This window comes from Podarcis filfolensis (genome assembly GCF_964270895.1).
Source record: "Podarcis filfolensis genome assembly, chromosome: Z".
NCBI lineage: Eukaryota > Metazoa > Chordata > Lepidosauria > Squamata > Lacertidae > Podarcis > Podarcis filfolensis.
Genome location: NC_139617.1, coordinates 27,052,124 through 27,069,333, shown reverse-complemented (window position 1 = coordinate 27,069,333; position 17,210 = coordinate 27,052,124).

Sequence of the window (17,210 nt, the reverse complement as noted above, 5' to 3'; positions counted from 1 at the left end):
AAATCCCAGCAAAAGGTGATGTTTTTACGTGTCACTGGACTTACTAGCCTAAGTGGGCAAGCTGAGCAAAGGAGAGGTGGGACAATAATACCACAAGGAATTTGGGTGATATTTAGAGGTCTTAGGATCAGGGGATGTGAGTAGGTGGTGGGCCTGATCTACAATCCTGCTGTGTTTGTGGGCAGAGCAATGCACCAGCAGTAGTGCAGTGGCAAATCCTGAACTGCAGGAGCTCTTCCTGGCAACCCCTACAGCAACACCCCTATAGCTGTGCCCAGTGGACGTTGGCCCATTTGGGCAAATGGGGCCCTGCACCACCAACCTCAGATGGCCCTAACCAGCTCCCACCTGTCTGTCTTCTTTCTTACAACCAATCTAGGAGGATGGCTCTGTCTGTTGCTCCACCTACCATTGGTCTCCCTGCCCTCCACCCATCCAGTCCCAATGGGAACCAGCCACCACTGGCTTCAAAGACTATGCAGCAAAAGTGAATTTTTCACCAGTGCTTGGAATTATGGCTACAACACCATGCCAGGCTTTTTCCCTCTCACCTCCTCTTACACTTTGCTTAACATCCAGTGTGATGAAGAGTTCTGATGGACTCAGATGTTTGCTTGCTATTCTGTGACATTTTGCTTCAGCATCCTTTGGGGCTTTCAAAATAAATCAGGGAGCTTAGTCTTTAGCAAAGCATGAGAATCGGTCCCTTTGAACTCTACAATTCCATCATTCCATGAATGCCACCTGCCTTGCTTCTTCTTAGTTTATTTTGGTCCACTTCTTTCTGATAAAAGTTAACGAGTTAGTCTGTTTCACATGCATAACACATCTGCATGGGGACTTTATTTATTACGCTTCAAACTCAAAGGTGCAAAATTCGCTGCCTATACCATACAAGGAAATTTAGCATTCATAATATTTTTGTTTTCTTTTGTAGAAATTGTTTCTTACCTAACATATCTAATTCTATTATTGTTAATTAAATTTATTGGTCACATTTTTTTTTTGCCATGGCAACTTAAAGTTACTTAAAGCATTTTAAAGCAGAAAACCAAACTCGTACATGCATTAAAACCAGCATAAAAATATTTATGTTCTGCTCTGTTTCTTTTTTGTTATTAATAGATCAATAAATATGAAAAAAAGAAAGAGCAAGAGAGAAGGAGGGGGGCAGAGAGAGTGGGGGGGCAGTTTTCCTGCCTGTTGTTGGCTTTAGCCCTGCCCATCATTTGCATGAAACCTGCACTATTTGGACCCTCTTGCCTGGCCATACCAGGAACTGCCCAAGTCTGTTCACCAGCACTGTGCTTTTCATTTCTGTTCTGTGCTACAAGAAACTCCCCACTGCACAGTTTGCATTAAAGTTTTCTTGTCTATGCATCCTTTGTTTGATCACCTCTTTGTGATACATTTCATAACACCTTGCAGATTGCCTCTGAAGAAATGCAACCTCCTACCCCAAACAGGAGAAAAGGTTCCCCACACCTTTTTACTGCATCAGCTGACCTTTTTTTGGAAAGGCTTTTCTTGTCGTTTTTAACTTTTACACCCCACCCTAAAGCTCTGGTGAATTAATAAGTATTGTGAAAACAACTAAAGCCTGGGTCACTGCAACCTGATGTTATCTGTGAGCCGCCATACACCTTTCTTCTCTGCACCACTGAAATGGTTCTCCAGAATTCTTGCTTTTCATCTGCTGTGAACCTCAGAACCTGTCCCTCCATGAAGCAAGTTTAAATAACTCCCACAATGAGCATCCATCACAAGTTAATTAGATAACAGCAGCATCTACGTGGCTGCTATAATTTCCCATTGCATCAATCTCTGGCAGAGAATGAAAGGTCATTTTTGTAAGTTGATTTGCTCTTGGGCAATGATCACAGTTTCATTGTGAGACAGACAATTATATTAAAGTTATGAAACCAGGTGGTTCAAAGCAGCCTGGATTGCTCTTATAGCTGTCCAGTAAAGTGTGGGGGTTGGTTGAGTCCAGAGAGTGCTAATGCTTGATTTGTGTGAGGTGTTGGTGCCTACTGCCTTGAAATATGCAGTGGGGCAGCCTTTCCTAAACAAACCAACCCTGGACCCCTTAAACTGGATTGGCTATTGAATAGTTAGTTACAAATACCCCCTTCTTGGGGGAGGTGGGCAGCTGCAAGCAGAGGTGGATTTAGGGCAGTGTGTCTGGTTCCACCGCAGTGGCCACAGACCCATAAGTCAATACATTCTACTGCAAAATAAATTGTATAAATGACTGCCCAAATAATAAATTCAGTTGGCAATCCTATTCATCCTTGGGAGTAAGACTTACTGAAGTCAATAGGACTTACTTCTGCAGAGACATGCATAGGATTGCACTGTCAGTAGCAGAAGCTCTCAATATATATATTTTTTTAAGTATAGTAAAAGATGTGTGTATATCTACCATTTCATTGGGGGACCTCTTGCCCAGCCCTCCAGACCACTCTTCCCAGCCCACTCCCTTCATCAGCTTTGCTCTGCACCCTCCTTGAGCCCTTTGGCTGCTTGGAATGTGTCCTTGAACCGTGACAACGCCTCTTCCTTGCCTGGATGGAAGAGGAGAGAGGTAGGGGTATGTGGAGGGTGGTGGTGCCTGGTGTTTATTTTGACTGGCAGGGCAGAGGAAAAGGAGACTAAGAGTCAACGGTACCAGAAGAAAGAAAGCAGGAGAACCCTGTCCCACCCTCCCACTATATATAAGGGTGTGGCGACTTCTGTTTCAGTGTATCTGAAGAAGTGTGCATGCACACGAAAGCTTATACCCAGAACAAAATTAGTTGGTCTCTAAGGTGCTACTGGACATTTTTTTATTTATTTTGACTGTGTCAGACCAACACAGCTACTTACCTGAATGTTGTACCCAGCATTAAGGAACCTAATATAAGAAGAGTCCTGCTGGTTCAGGCCAATGGCCCATCTAGTCCAGCTTCCTGTTCTCAGTGTGGGCAACCAAATGCTGCAAACAGGAGATTCATAAGCAGGACCTGAGTGCAAGACTACTCCCCTCTTCTGTGGTTTTGAATGCTTCCGAATACAGAACATAACAGTGAAGCTAAAGCATAGCCATCATGGCTAGTAGCCATTGATAGCCTTATCCTTCATGAATTTGTCTAATCCTCTTTTTAAAGCCACCCAGGATGATGGCCATCACTGCTTCCTGTGGGAGTGAGATCTATAGTTCAACTATGCACTGCATGAACAAGTAGACAACCAGGGCCTACCCATGGGTTGGATGCACGTAAAAAGGCAGGCAGGGAAGCAATTAAGAATTGGAAATCTACTATATATTTTCAAAGGTAGTTTGTCTGTTTGTCCTCTGTAGATTCAGACATATCTCGATATATCATTGCCAAACTCAGCATGGTAGTTCCCAAGGTGGGGGTGGAGGTTGGATGTCAGGTGCCATTTTGGATCAAGACGGGAGACCTAAATGTGACCTTGACATAACTTCACCTGATTTTTGGTGTTACAGGTCCAAACTCCTACAAGTTAACTATCCATTAAAAAAACACAATACTTTTAGGGTTCGACAAATTTCCGGGAAGCACTAGACACTCCCCATGAATGAACAAACAAACCAAACAGATCAAAACCCAGGCTCTGAAGAAATTTGATGTGGTGCATGGTAATCTACCATTTTTTAATCAAGGCCTCATAGAAAGTTTGCTCTGTTTCACTTGTGAGAAGAAATGGTTTCTACCATTTCATGTATGTGTGAGACATTTCACTTTATAATATCCCACCTCCCGCTTGTAATTTAAGGGAGGGCAGAGAAGCTGTCCCTGTTGGGCCTCTACCCAATTCAATTTTGCACTTAATTTTTACAGCCACTTACCCTCCTAATCTCAGGCTTCATTCTGTCCAAGCCATAATTGCCCGCCAATCACTCTTTGTCTGTTTATACCTCCCTCCTGCCTTTTTTCTGGTTTTGCCCCTGCCCTCCTGTCACTTCCTTAAATTGAATTAGGCCTAATTAGATCATGCAGCCTCCCTAAAGGCACACAAGCAACCTCTTCCACTGCCACCTGACCCCCAGGTCCCCACAGGAAAGGATCTCAGCTTTTCTCTCAAGACCTGGTGACAGGTGCTGCCTTTGGTAATGGCTTTACACAGATCCAATTGAGGGGATGTCGGGTCAAAATGGGTTACACTTGCTTAGCCATAGTGATTTTAAGGACTGTTTATCATACTGGCACCACACTTTTCCTCTTTATGCTCATAAATTGGGTACCTGACAGGAAAAAACACACCCAGATCCTCATTTCTCTGTGCTTTCTTGAAGATCTGCATAGCAGATAAGGCTGAAAGTCATTTTATGCAAATGACTGTTGGAGAAACCCTGAAACTGAGAGATTGGAACGAGGACCCTAAAATATTAAATTAAAATGACTACTCACCCCACATGAATTAGAAATAGTAATAACAATAATAGCAAACCCTCAAAGTGATGGTTTTTATGAACATACAGAGATTCCTTATACTAAGTCAGTCCATTGGTCCAACTAGCCCAGAATTGTCTGCACTGACTGGCAGCAGCTCTTCAGGGTTTCGGGCAGGAGCCCTTCCCAGCAGTACCTGGAAATGCCAGGAACTGAAATGAGGACTATCTACATAAAAAGCAAATGCATTTTCACTGAGAGACAACCCTTCCCCTTCATGTTGGGCTGCTATTTGTGTATAACAACCCATGCCGCTAAAGTTCAGAATCACCTTGGTTCCAAATATGTTTTTGCTGATCTTGTAAGGCTCAGATGTATTACAAATTCCTCTGAGAAGTTCTTCTCAGGCTCAGAATATAAAAAATTCTGCAGATGGACAATCAGTCATTAGGTTGATTTTGTACTATGCAGTGCAAACATTCTTTAATGTCAGATCCATACTCTGAAGAAACTCAGCATATTTATTCAGACATAAGTTCCTCCAAAGTACAGACTTGCTCTTCTTCAATAACTGGGTGTTTAAGACTGCATCCCAATTAAGACTCTGAATCACTGTGAAAGTACATAAACAACAAAGCTTTTTAGAATTGTTATATTAAAAAAAGGATATTCCTGCACTGATGTGTTTACGCCAAGACCATATAACACCGATCCTGAAAGACCTACATTGGCTCCCAGCACATTTCTGAGCACTATTCAGTGTTGGTGCTGACCTTTAAAGCCCTAAACGGCCTCGGCCCAGTATACCTGAAGAAGCATCTCCACGCCCACTGTTCTGAAGCTGCACCCTGACTGGTTGTAAGGCAAAAGGCAGGCTGGTGGGAGCTGGCTGAGGCCAGGCTAAAGTTGATAGGTCAATGCCCACTTCATGACATGGTTGCTTCAAGATTGAATTACTGCAATATGCTATATGAGGGGCTTCCCTTGAGCTTGATCTGGAATTTGCAGTTAGTACAGAATGCTGTAGCACAGTCGCTGACAGAAGTGAGGCCTTGTCAACATGTAACACGTGCTCAAAGATCTGCACTGCTTGCCAGTTTGCTACATGGCCAAATTTGAGGTGTTAGGAAATGTATTTTTTGTGCATTCTGCACTAGGAGCATTTTACCTAAGAGATTGCCTTACCCCCATAATATGCCCACTCTGCTGTTTTGATCAGTGGAACTGGCGCTGTTACAGGTGCCACATAATACTCTTTCTACATTTGTAAGAACACAATCTTTTAATGTGGCAGCATCTACACTCTGGAACTCCCTGCCTATTGATATCAGGCAGGCAGCTTCACTGTACACCTTTTGGTGCCTGATAAAAGCATTTTTGTTTAGATAAGGCTACCCAGATGATTAGAAAGTTGGTGTGAGCTTTAATCTGTTTTTAGGGTTTTGTATTTTTTATAAAATTAACATTTTGGAAGTCTTAAATTGGTGTTAATTATTCTTACTGATAGTTTTATTATTTTATCTTTTTTGTAAACATCTTTCAGGTTGGTTTGTTTGTTTTTACAAGCAGTGTATAATTGTTAGGAAATGAATGAATGGATGAATGAATGGATGCCCCATTTGCCCTAATGGACCAGCCTCCCCTGCTCACTGGGCTACTTTGGGGGTTCCCCTTCCAGACGTTTTTTTCTTCTCAATATGTTTTGTACTTCTGCAAAACTCCTCCAAGCCTGGTATTTCTTCTGTGTGTGGCTGATGCAGCTTTGACTCTGTAAGTACCAGCAGCCATGCCTGAACATCAGAAATAGCAGGAATAGCCAAGCTAAGCTTAGAAGGCTTTTTTTAAAAAGGGGTTAGAATGGAATTAAGCTTTTTTTCTTTTAGTTGATTACAACACCCACTCCCAGATGATGTTCAGTAAGAATAAAACAGCTGGGAAGCCAAGAGCATATGCTAATCTGTGTTTTTTACCTGGAATCAGCCACTGCACACACATCTGGTGTCCTCTCAGCAGCATCAACTGCCTCAATAAATCCACTTGTGGCCAAAAACAGAGGCTCATGTCCTAAACCCTGTAAAGAGAGAGTTGCTTAAACTCAGCAGTGTGATCACAAGCTTCAGAAAATCAATATGATCAAGGGGGTGGAGTGACTCACCTATGAAGAAAGGCTGCAGTATTGGGGACTTTAGGCGAGTAAGAGGTGACATGATATAGGTTTATAAAATTATGCATGGCATGGAGAAAGTGGACAGAGAAAAGTTTTCCTTCCTCTCTTGCAACATTAGAACCTGTGGGCATGCAAAGAGGCTGAACATTGGAAGATTCAGCACAGAGGGAAGTAAGTCCTTTATGCATCACAGTTAAACTATGGCACTCACTCCCACAGGAGGCAGTGATGGCCACCAACCTAAATGGCTTTAAAAGAGAATTAGATAAAATTCATGGAGAGCTATTGATGGCTACGCTCTGCCTGCAATGCTTCCACCTACCAGTTGTGGGGGACCACAGGAGCGGAGAGTGCTTCTGTGCTTCGGTCCTGCTTATGTTTTCCAAAGACAACTGTTCAGCCACTGCGAGAACAGCCTGCTGGACTTTATGGACCACTGGCCTTATCCTGCAGGCTCTTCTTATGTTCTTATAATACAGGAGTGCATTCTGTATACTGTTGCAGTGGGAGCTTAGTGTGGATGTCAGAGCCCCCTCTCCCAGTTTGATTTTTTTTTTTGGTGCATATGGCCAAAGACACACTTGGCTTAGTTCTAGCTTTCATGTTCAAATCAATAACGGTCAGCTCCTCCCTCCCTGCAAAGCACACACACACACTTCTAGGGTCTGATGCTACTCAAAATGGAAAACGCTGCACACAGCATTACAAAGGTACATACACATGTCAACTGTTTACCCAGATTTTTTTAGAAATAAAATTTCTAGCCTGGTGGCAGCATCACATTTGCTGTGTGCACCTGTGACATCCCAGTAACACCATTCATTTCAAATGGGGAGGGAGACTGCTCAAGTAATGCATAGGGTTGTTGCTGGCCTTCCATGGTTCAGTGAGGTCTGAGTGCAAAAACCTGGTGACTTGTTCAAGACCAAGAGCTTATATACCATTTTTTGCACCACAACACTCACTTTTTTCCTCCTAGAAAGTAAGGGGAAATGTCTGTGCGTGTTATGGAGGGAATGCCTACGGGTGGCATGCCTACGGATTTTCCTCCTCTAAAAACTACGTGCGTGTTATGGTCGGGTGCGTGTTATAGAGCGAAAAATACGGTACATTTTATAAGCCAGTTATTGCTTTCATGCATTCCAAGCAGTTTTTGTGTACATTAGCTCACTAAACCCAGTTCTGTTTCTCTGTAGCACTGCAGTTGTAGCCCTGAACTGGTGCCTGAAATCTATAGTGAGCTGGAAGACCAATAAACTAACACTGAATCCTGGGAATGCAGAGGTGCTGATCATACTCTCCCTAAACGAGAAAATTCATAGTCTAGATCCCTAGAGGTCCAGGTGGCTTCAGTGGCTAGGAGTGCTTTTTACCAGCTTTGTTTAGTAAAATAGCTACAACCATTTCTGGACTGAGATAACATGACCACTGTTGTCCATGCTCTGGTAGCCACCAGGTGGGATAACCGCAATGTGGTCTATGAGGGGCTGAGCCAGAAGATGAAACTACTGTAAGATATGGCAGTTCAACTGTTCACTGATGGTGGAAAAACCACCATCCTATGCTACTACTGCACTGACTGACATTCAGCTACTGGGTTAAGTTCAAGGTGCTAGTTGAGGTGTGCAAAGCTCTGTACAGCTCAGGAAAAGAATATCTGAAAGGTGGGCCTATTCTCTACATAACCCAACTGATTGCTGTGTTATGCAGGAGAGGGCTAGCTCAGTCAGTAGAGCACAAGATTGGTAATCTCAGTCGTGGGTTCAAGCCCCAAGTTGGGCAAAAAGATTCCTGCACTGCAGGGAGTTGGACTAGATGATTTTCGTGGTCCCCTCCAACTCTATGATTCTAAGAAGAGCATCCTGCAGGTACCATCTTCTCAAGAGGAGTGTTCCATACAGGAATCAGGCTCTATGGTGGCAACAACCCTTTGAAACTCCCTCCCTTTATACATCAGACAGACATGTGTTGTCCTTTCAACATCTGTTGAAGACATTCTTCTAAGTGATTTTTTAAAATCCCAGGTACTATCTTATTTGTATTGTGATTTGATGTGTTATTTCCATGTTTGCTTTTATATATGCAAATGTTTGAGCTGATCTTACATGTGCAATTGTTCAGTGTATGTTTTTATTGCATTGCCAATATTTTTACCATGCCTCAGGGCATGCACTAGCACTGAGGCTCTGCCTATTGGAGCAGTCCCAAAACCTCTGGAGGGCACCAGGTTAGTGAATGCTGATAGGAAGACGTATTGCAAACTGTTTTGTTCTCCTTTTTCTTCCTCTTTGGTTAAGATTATGACCATGGCTTCAGCAAGGAAGGAGCTCCCGTAAAAAGAAATAAATCAAAGGACACTAATGAAATAGGATGGTCTCTTAAAAAACCCTCAGATTTATTTATTAGACTTCAGCAAGGAGGGCATACATTGCAAAACAAAGAAAAACACATTAAAAACTTGAAGATAAAATGAAAATAAAATAAACCAATATTAATGAAACTTCAGCAAAAACATAAACCAGCTGACACAGCAATGGAGGATAATGGAGTGACAGTTTGTTTAAATCAAACCGCATAAATGTGTATCTGGCAGTGTTTAAATGAGAGGCTGAAAACCTGAAACCACTTACTTGTGAGAAATCCTACTGCCTTCAGTAGGAATGGTTTCAAAGTTCTAGGGTAAGAAGTAAAACTGGGCCTATGCATCCTAGGTCACCAATTAACTCAGGACGTGGGGAATCTTGAATCTCCATATATTATTAGACTTTAGTTCTCACCATCCCTGTCCACTGGCCATGCTGGCTGGGCTGATGTGGATTGGGAGTCCAGCAACACCTGGAGGGGCACAGGATTCCACCACTGCTCTATATAGTCTCCCCCCCCCCCGATCCAGCTATGTGGGGATCCTACTGAAAGCAGCAGAGTGGACATCTGGATTTGCCTTACGGCCACATTCCCTAATTTGGAGATCCATGTGTGCATCTTCTTCTCTGGATTAGGGTACATAAAATCACTTCTCTCTCAAGCCTTTACATGTAAACCCTGTACCAAAACAGCAACATTAGCCATTGACCAAAACCAGCCCCAATAATATAGTACTACAATGGAATGTTTAAGCCTACCAAGGCTTAGGAGGAACACTTAGTATACAATTCTAGTGCTTCAGTAATTTAAAGCATCTTACAGACATTATGTCACTAATTCCCATAACATGGGTGCAAAGCCCACACGCCTGTATCCAGCCCATGAAGCTACTTCCAGTGGCTCACCAGCCCTTTGCAAAAACCAGGGGCCTAGCCTCTCCCTTTGGACCTCCATTTACCTGGCAAAGGGGGCTTATCCTCTTCTGGCACAGCAATATTGTTAGGTCTTAGCACTTTAGGAAACAGGCAAAAGAGCAGATCTAACAAAGTTAAGTCAATGTTTTTCATCCCCATGACAGCTCTGGGGTGGGAGGTTTCTCCTCCTAGCCCAGTGTTGCAGCAAGGATGAAAACCACTCTCTGTTCTTCACAATGAGTGTGAGCAACTCTGTAAAGTAGATCAGCGTTCTTATCCACTCATCACAGATTAAGAGCCAGCCAACAGTGAATAACTGAAGGTAGTCACCTACAGAGGTGGCTCACCTAGCAGCGGTGAGCTTTGAGCCATTTTTAGCAAACCAGTATGGCAGACCAGCTCTTATAACTTATTTTGGAAAATGAGCACCAAGTGAACTATCAAATTATCCCCCCCCCCAAAAAAAATAGGGAGATTATCTTCACAGCTTTGCAAAGCAGATACCAACTCCCTTTTGGGGGTAGAAAGGGGGGGCCTCTTACAATTATTTTCAATTCCTGCCATTCTCAGTTATGAATGTGTGCCTTCTCTTTCACTTTAGGTAACCTGAAGCAGGAAAGCTGAAACTGGTAAGAGACCCCTCAAAAACACTGGGAGAAGCAATGCCCCACACTGAGGGTCCTGTAGGAAAAAACGCAATGATGAGACATACACTTAGGAAATGCTCTGCAAAACAGTCATGCATCAGTCTCCAGGCATGACCCTGGAAGTATTAATAGGTACACAAGGATACGGACAGGAAAGACCAAGTGGTTGGAACCCCATATGTTACTGCACCCATCTTCAGTCAGTGCAGGAGTATCCAAGCATTGTGAAAGGTGAAGACTGATGTTACAGCTGGGTTCTTCATGGTGTAACCCAGCTTTGCAGCTAAGAGGTAGTTTCATCAGCCAGTCAGCCAGTCCTCAATCTCTTTCTTCCATTTGTGCAACAGATAGGGTTGGGCTTGTTTTTTTTTTAAGGGGGGAATATATAGAGAATTATATTCCTCACTTGCAAAAAAGCAGAGATGCATTACTGGTTGCACAGGCATTACAAAAACCATATTGGCCCTGGAGATAAAACCACCTCAGCTGTAAAACAATCAGTGTCAGCCTGTCCCCAGTTATGCCTGAGAAGCTGCAGGACAGGTTTATCAAAACCCAGTGGCAGGAAATACACTGTCATCCTTCGAATGCCGCATCACTTTTTGCCTTGCATTGCATACTTTCATGGCTGGGGTAGGCAGAAGGTGGATCTGCATCTGCTGGGAGATCTCAAGGATTTCTGACTCCCAACTGGTTAAGAATAGCAGCAACACAACAACTCTGCTCCCTGCCTTAAATGGTACTGCAGAAATGTTAGAAAGCTTGGGGGTAGCCAGGAGTGCATTTCTGTATGGAAGGACTGGGAGCTCCACTTGGTTTTGCACTTCAAAGCAAAATTCCTGGGTTCAGTGGCACCTGACTTCAGCTGCTGGTCCTCAGTGAAAAGCAAAAGTATACCCCACAAGCCTGAAGGTGGTGCAATAAAGACAGATAATGGCAGGAATTGACACTGAGATGTGAACAGTGCTCTTCAACTGATACAAGGCCATATGAGGACTTTGCAGTGATCTCCTTCCAAAGAAAAGTAGAACTATTGGAATGCATTTGATTTTTACTTATTAGAATCAGTCCTCTTATCTTTGAGGGAGGAAGAGTACTCAGATGTTTTAAGTTTCATCCAAATTCCCCCCATAACAAAGCATGATGTCAATCCACATTCTTGCCAATGAATGCGGAATGAAAGCATAGCTAACTCAAGGAGGCATAGTTTACTAAAAAGGACCAGCCAGGAAAAAAAAATGGAAAAGGAACTTGGCTACCTTATTCAACAGAGAAAACATTTCACGGCATTTAGCATTTCCCTTTTTTCTGTTAATGTAAATCTAGGGGAGAACCATCCTAGCTGTGGATCAAGTTTTCACCAAAAGGAAGGGGAGGGGGGAATATGCAAGTTTATTAGCTTTAAGTAGCAACCAAGACCTGCAAGAAAAAAAATGGGACACCCTTTACAGATCAAAAGCAGAAATAAAGACACAGAGAGAGAGAGAACACCACAAAACAGTATTCGACAAGGGTTACAAAAAGTTATTAAATGCATATTAGAGCCCAGAAAAGCAAGGGGTATGTGTGAATGAAAAAGGTAGGGGGGGTTTAAAATCTTCCAAGATAGCTGTCAGTTTATAGTGCAGCAATGACCTCTGAACAGCATGCTGCGCCCCCGCCACTGTTTTGCACATGTATAAGCAGTAGCCAATGCTTTCCCCCCTTTCAAAACTGCAAATTGCACCTTTCTTTAAAAATAGACAGTAAAAAGAACAGCCCATAAAATTTTTCCATGAATGTATACAACAACAATGAAACCTATAGAAAAATAGATAAATCTCGGATGTGCAGTGTAGGCACAGCACCTGGTAATCTGACCTGCATTATATATGTAGCATTAGGGGGGAGGGAGAAACATGTATGCCACAGTAAGCTCTATGGAGGAAAGAAGGGACATACATGGAATAGAATAAAATAAATGAATCCTAAGGCAGCCAATTCCGTAAGTTGCATTATGCATGCAATGAAGAAACTCTTGTCTTCTGAATCTACCACTAATCAATGTTGTTGTTGTTTTTTATGATCCCTTCTGGTGTTACAAAGGAGGGAGAAACACCTGTACAATTTAAGCAGCCCATCATTCTGTGCCTTACAGTACAATCCTAATCATGTTCCATTAGAAGTAACCCCTATTGAATTCAGTAGGACTTACTCTCAGGCAAGGTTTTTCTTCTTCTTCGATTACAGTATTTAGTCACTTCTTTCTTCCTTTAAAAAAAGGCCACATTTTAATTTTGTCCTATAGGGAAGGTCCTCCACCTTCCAGTTGCTTTTGGTTGCCCTTTCTTCTTTTTGAGATTCACTGACCATAACCATACACTGCATTGTATGCATGGCCACACCATAGATTTGTATAAGGGCATTATACTACTGCAGCTTTTATTTTTCAATCCTTTCCTAATAATCCCTAGCAAGGAGTTTCCCTTTCCCCCCAGCTGCCTCATACTGGCTTGATGTTTTCATTGATCTATATATTCATCATGCACCCTAAATGTCTTTCCTGATTAACTGTTCTTAATCCCCTCAGCATGTGTAGAACGTTAAGATTTATTTGCTCCAGCATACATCACTTTACACCCACACTGAATCTTAACTTTCTGTTTTGTTGCTCTTTCACCCCATTTGCAAACCAACCCTTTCAGGGCTCTTTCCTACCCATTTGGACATTCACAACACTAAAATAACAAGGTATGATCTGCAAACTCACTGCTCACTCCCTAACTCCAGGTCACTTCTGACCAAGTTAAAAAAAGGAACTGGTCTCGGTACAGGTTGTGGGGAGATTCCACATCTTCCTTCCCTCCACTGTAAAAACTGTCCACTTATTCTTAATCTGGAGGGAGATAAAAACTGGACCATCTGCCGCCTGCTGATTGTTGGGACTTTCGCAAATGTGCTGGACTTAGCTGGAGCTCAATATGATCCCAGCAAATGACTTCTTAAATTCTTAAGCAAGAGTGCATCCACAGGATCACTTAGCACAGCTTAGTTATGCCTTATCTGGCAAGACATCCTGAAGTTCTGTAGTTTTAAACACATGTTAATGGACTGTAAAGCAAACCCACCCCTAACCAACCCTAGATCACACTAGACTAGAAGTCAGCATGGCTTGGAGCAGGTATCTTCAACCTTTTTAGACCCACTTTTAACCTGAATATGCATTTCGGGACCAGTTTCTTAATTTTTCATCATATGTTTGCATGGTGGTAGTTCTCCTGTTGCAACCCACGTTGGAGCAGGACACAATGCACTAGTGGGTCCCGACCCACCAGTTGAATATCAGCGGTTGAGAGCATGTGAATTCATGTTGCCTATTCCTCTAGTAATAGTACCAACGCTATCTCCACTTAACACTAACCAACCAATTGTTGCCCCATTGCAACAGGAATCCCAGCTTGAATCCCAGTATTCCTTGGCTTAAACCCAATGCCATCCAAAGGAAACCAAAGATACTTCCATTCTTAATGGAACTGCACAAGATTGCAAAACCTGAAAAGAAGCCTCTCCAAAGCAGTCCCACATCACCCAACAATTCCTACTGAAATCACACATGAAGATTCTGGACCTCTTGTTATAAAAACATTATGCTTCATGGGGAGAAAAAGAATCAGCCTCAAATAAGCATCAGCAGATATTGTAGGCAAACAGAGCCACTTCCGGCCTGCCCAGGAGGTGGGGTTGCGGGCTTCCCGCCCACCCCATGTGAGCGGGGGCTGGTTTCAGCCCCCGCGAGAGCAGGGGAATCCCGTCCGCGTAGCCCCCCCCCAGCCGGCCAATCGGGTGGCGTGGCCTGCCCTATTTAGGGCTGGCGCGGACGGGGGTTCGCCCTCTTTGCCGGCTAGCCCCCACGTTTTCCCACCCTCCCTCCCTTTAGGCAGGCTTTAGGCAGGTCTCTGACTTTGCTATGGACTTCGGTCTGTCGCCGCAAGGGGCATGGTAGGGATTTTTCCTGATTGGCAATTTACAGCCATTTGGTTTTTCGCCTACCTCGTAGCAACTCGTCACAACTCCTCGGCATTGGCAGTTAGGCATTGGTAAGAAGGGGTTAAGAGGATGTGTGTGGGGGAGGAACGCCATCACCTCCCCCCAGCGAACGAAGGGTGGTCCGATAAAGGACTCCGGGGGCGTGGCCCTGTCCGAAGCCTATGGAGGTGTGGGCCAAAGGCACGCCCCCGAGCGGTGACCCGGGGGAGTTCCTGGGGGAGCTCCTAGTTGACGTGCCTCAGCAGGAGACTCCCCCTCTATGGTGTTAACCCTTCCCGTGTCTCCAGCAAATGGGCTGGAGCCGGATGGTCGATAGGGCCAATGCCTAAGCCAATGCCTCTCATTCCTGAATTCAATAAAGTTGTGGCCTAATTCGCCCATTTAACCTTAAATTATGGTGTCTGGTGTCTTTATTTATCCTGGTGGGGGGTGGGAACTCGCCACGCAATGCAGAACTCTGAAAACAATCAGTCTTTGCTCATCAAGCAACAGTTCCAATGACTGGAGAGAAAAAGAGCTTTTTACCATGCATGGTGGCTTGCCTCTTCAACAATTGGGGAAACAGTTCTATTAAAAATTAAAAGTCAAAGCTATGTATTTGTACACATTACTCTCTTTTGGATGCATTTCACCTCTTTGGATTGCAGCCAAATATTCAAGCTTTGATTGTACAGACTTTCATCTACTCATTGGACTACTGAATGTCTTCCTTGGCAAAGCTATTCTTAGTCTTAGGAAGACAACAGTATTGGTGAAGGGGCTACAGTGGGCAATGTTCTGGGTTATAGCCATAGACACAAATCAACATGGACTTTTATTTCTTTCCTAAGAGCCATCTGACACATTACTGAGGGGTGCAAGATGAGCTGGCATAATTCTAAGTTGGACTGCTTTAGACTGTCTGGGGGAGGTCCAATTTCTGAATGTTCCCCAACTTAAAATCTTCATGGTGAACTAGCCATGAAAAAAGGCCATGCTAAACATTTCCCCTCAAAACTAATTTTTGATGTGCAGTGAGGGTTCCACCCTCCCCCTTTAGTGTGGGGAAACAGTCTAAAACATGACCCATATCCAAGATCCTACCACATTCTGCATAAATAATTCTAAAATACAATTAGCTTCACTACTGAAGTCAACCTTCCCTACCTTCTAGGTTAAGGTTACCAGATTTTTTCCATTGAGTCCGGGGACACTTTTCAACTTCAATGGATTTTGTATGGGGACTGATTTGTAAGTTTGGGGACGTCTGGTAACCTTATTCTAGGTCAGGGGTGGGGAGCCTATGGCTCTCCAGAGATGTTGCTGGACTCCCATCAGCCCCAGCCAGTTTGGTGAATGGTTAGGGATGATGGAGACAGTAGTCCAACAATATCTGGAGGGCCACAGGTTTGCCACCCTGTTCTACGTCTTTCAAGTCAGGAAGATGCCTTACCCTGAGTCAGACGATGGTCCATCTAGCTTAGCATTCTCTACACTGACAAGCAGTGCTTCTGCAGTTTCAGGCAAGCATCTTTCCCAGCCCTAAGTGAAGATATGGGAACGGAACCCAAGACCTTCTGAATGCAAAGCAGGTAATTCTACCACTGGCCAAGAATCCAAAAAACAAGACCACAGGAAGAGAGAAAGAGGAACAAGCAGCCAGCTTTTCATGCTTCTGCAACCCCATTGTCCTGCTGTCATTTCTGTGTCCCAAATCATTGTTTTTAGCCACAGACCAAATCAGATAAGATGGTAATTTTAAAAAGAGACAGAGGAAAGGTTATATAGTACGAAGATTGAAAAATCCTTTACAAACAGGTCAAATTACCAAGGCAGAGTCAAACTGTTGTACACACTTGTATAAAAATGTTTTTCTTTTCTTTTTTAAATTTCCCCCATTAAATATGTAAAAACCAAAATGCTTATACACACACACACACATTTGTAGAAGAACATTCTTATTAACACAGAGTTGTTGGTTGTTGTTGTTGTTTTTTTACACAAATACATTATCAACAAGAGTTACACCATTTGACAACAAACTTCACAAGATGTCTTTGGTGATGTGTTCAAAAGGAAAATGGGGGGCGGGGGGACCTGCCATGCCACCAACCTAACCCAAAACACACTGAAGACTTGGCCAAGGCAGGCCACAGTGAAAACCTGTGTGCGACACAGTATGATCATTAATAGTTCTAGTTTGCGGTAGCAATTCAGAAAAGAGGCAAAATTAGACAGGCCCGGCAGCTGCTTGACAAGGCTCCTTCACTGGCAGTCCCACACAGATACCAAAACATGGAGGCTTATTAGGCCCCCGGTGAGTTACCTTGCATGGCCAATTGGTTGTGTTTGGGTCAATGGGGCCATTAATCAGGCAGACATCAAGCCTAAAAGATCTATGCAATCTAACATTGGTGGATTTGTGAATCTGGACATTTGGTTCCCAGTGTCCCTGTCTTGCTCAGATACTTATCTTTTAAGCAAATGTTTACATTCCATCCCACAGGAGGGATTCATTGTCAAATCAAGAGCTTGAGGAGAAAGACCTCATCCACAACTGCCCTCCAGCTTGTTTCCTAAGTCCCCTGAACACTTGAAAGCTAAAGCTTCAGAGGAGCAGGGATGTGGGTGCAAGCCTCACCCTCAATCTGCCCCATGTGTACTGAGAACAAAAGTCTGACACCAGTTCTGTGAACATTCAACTGACTGCGCT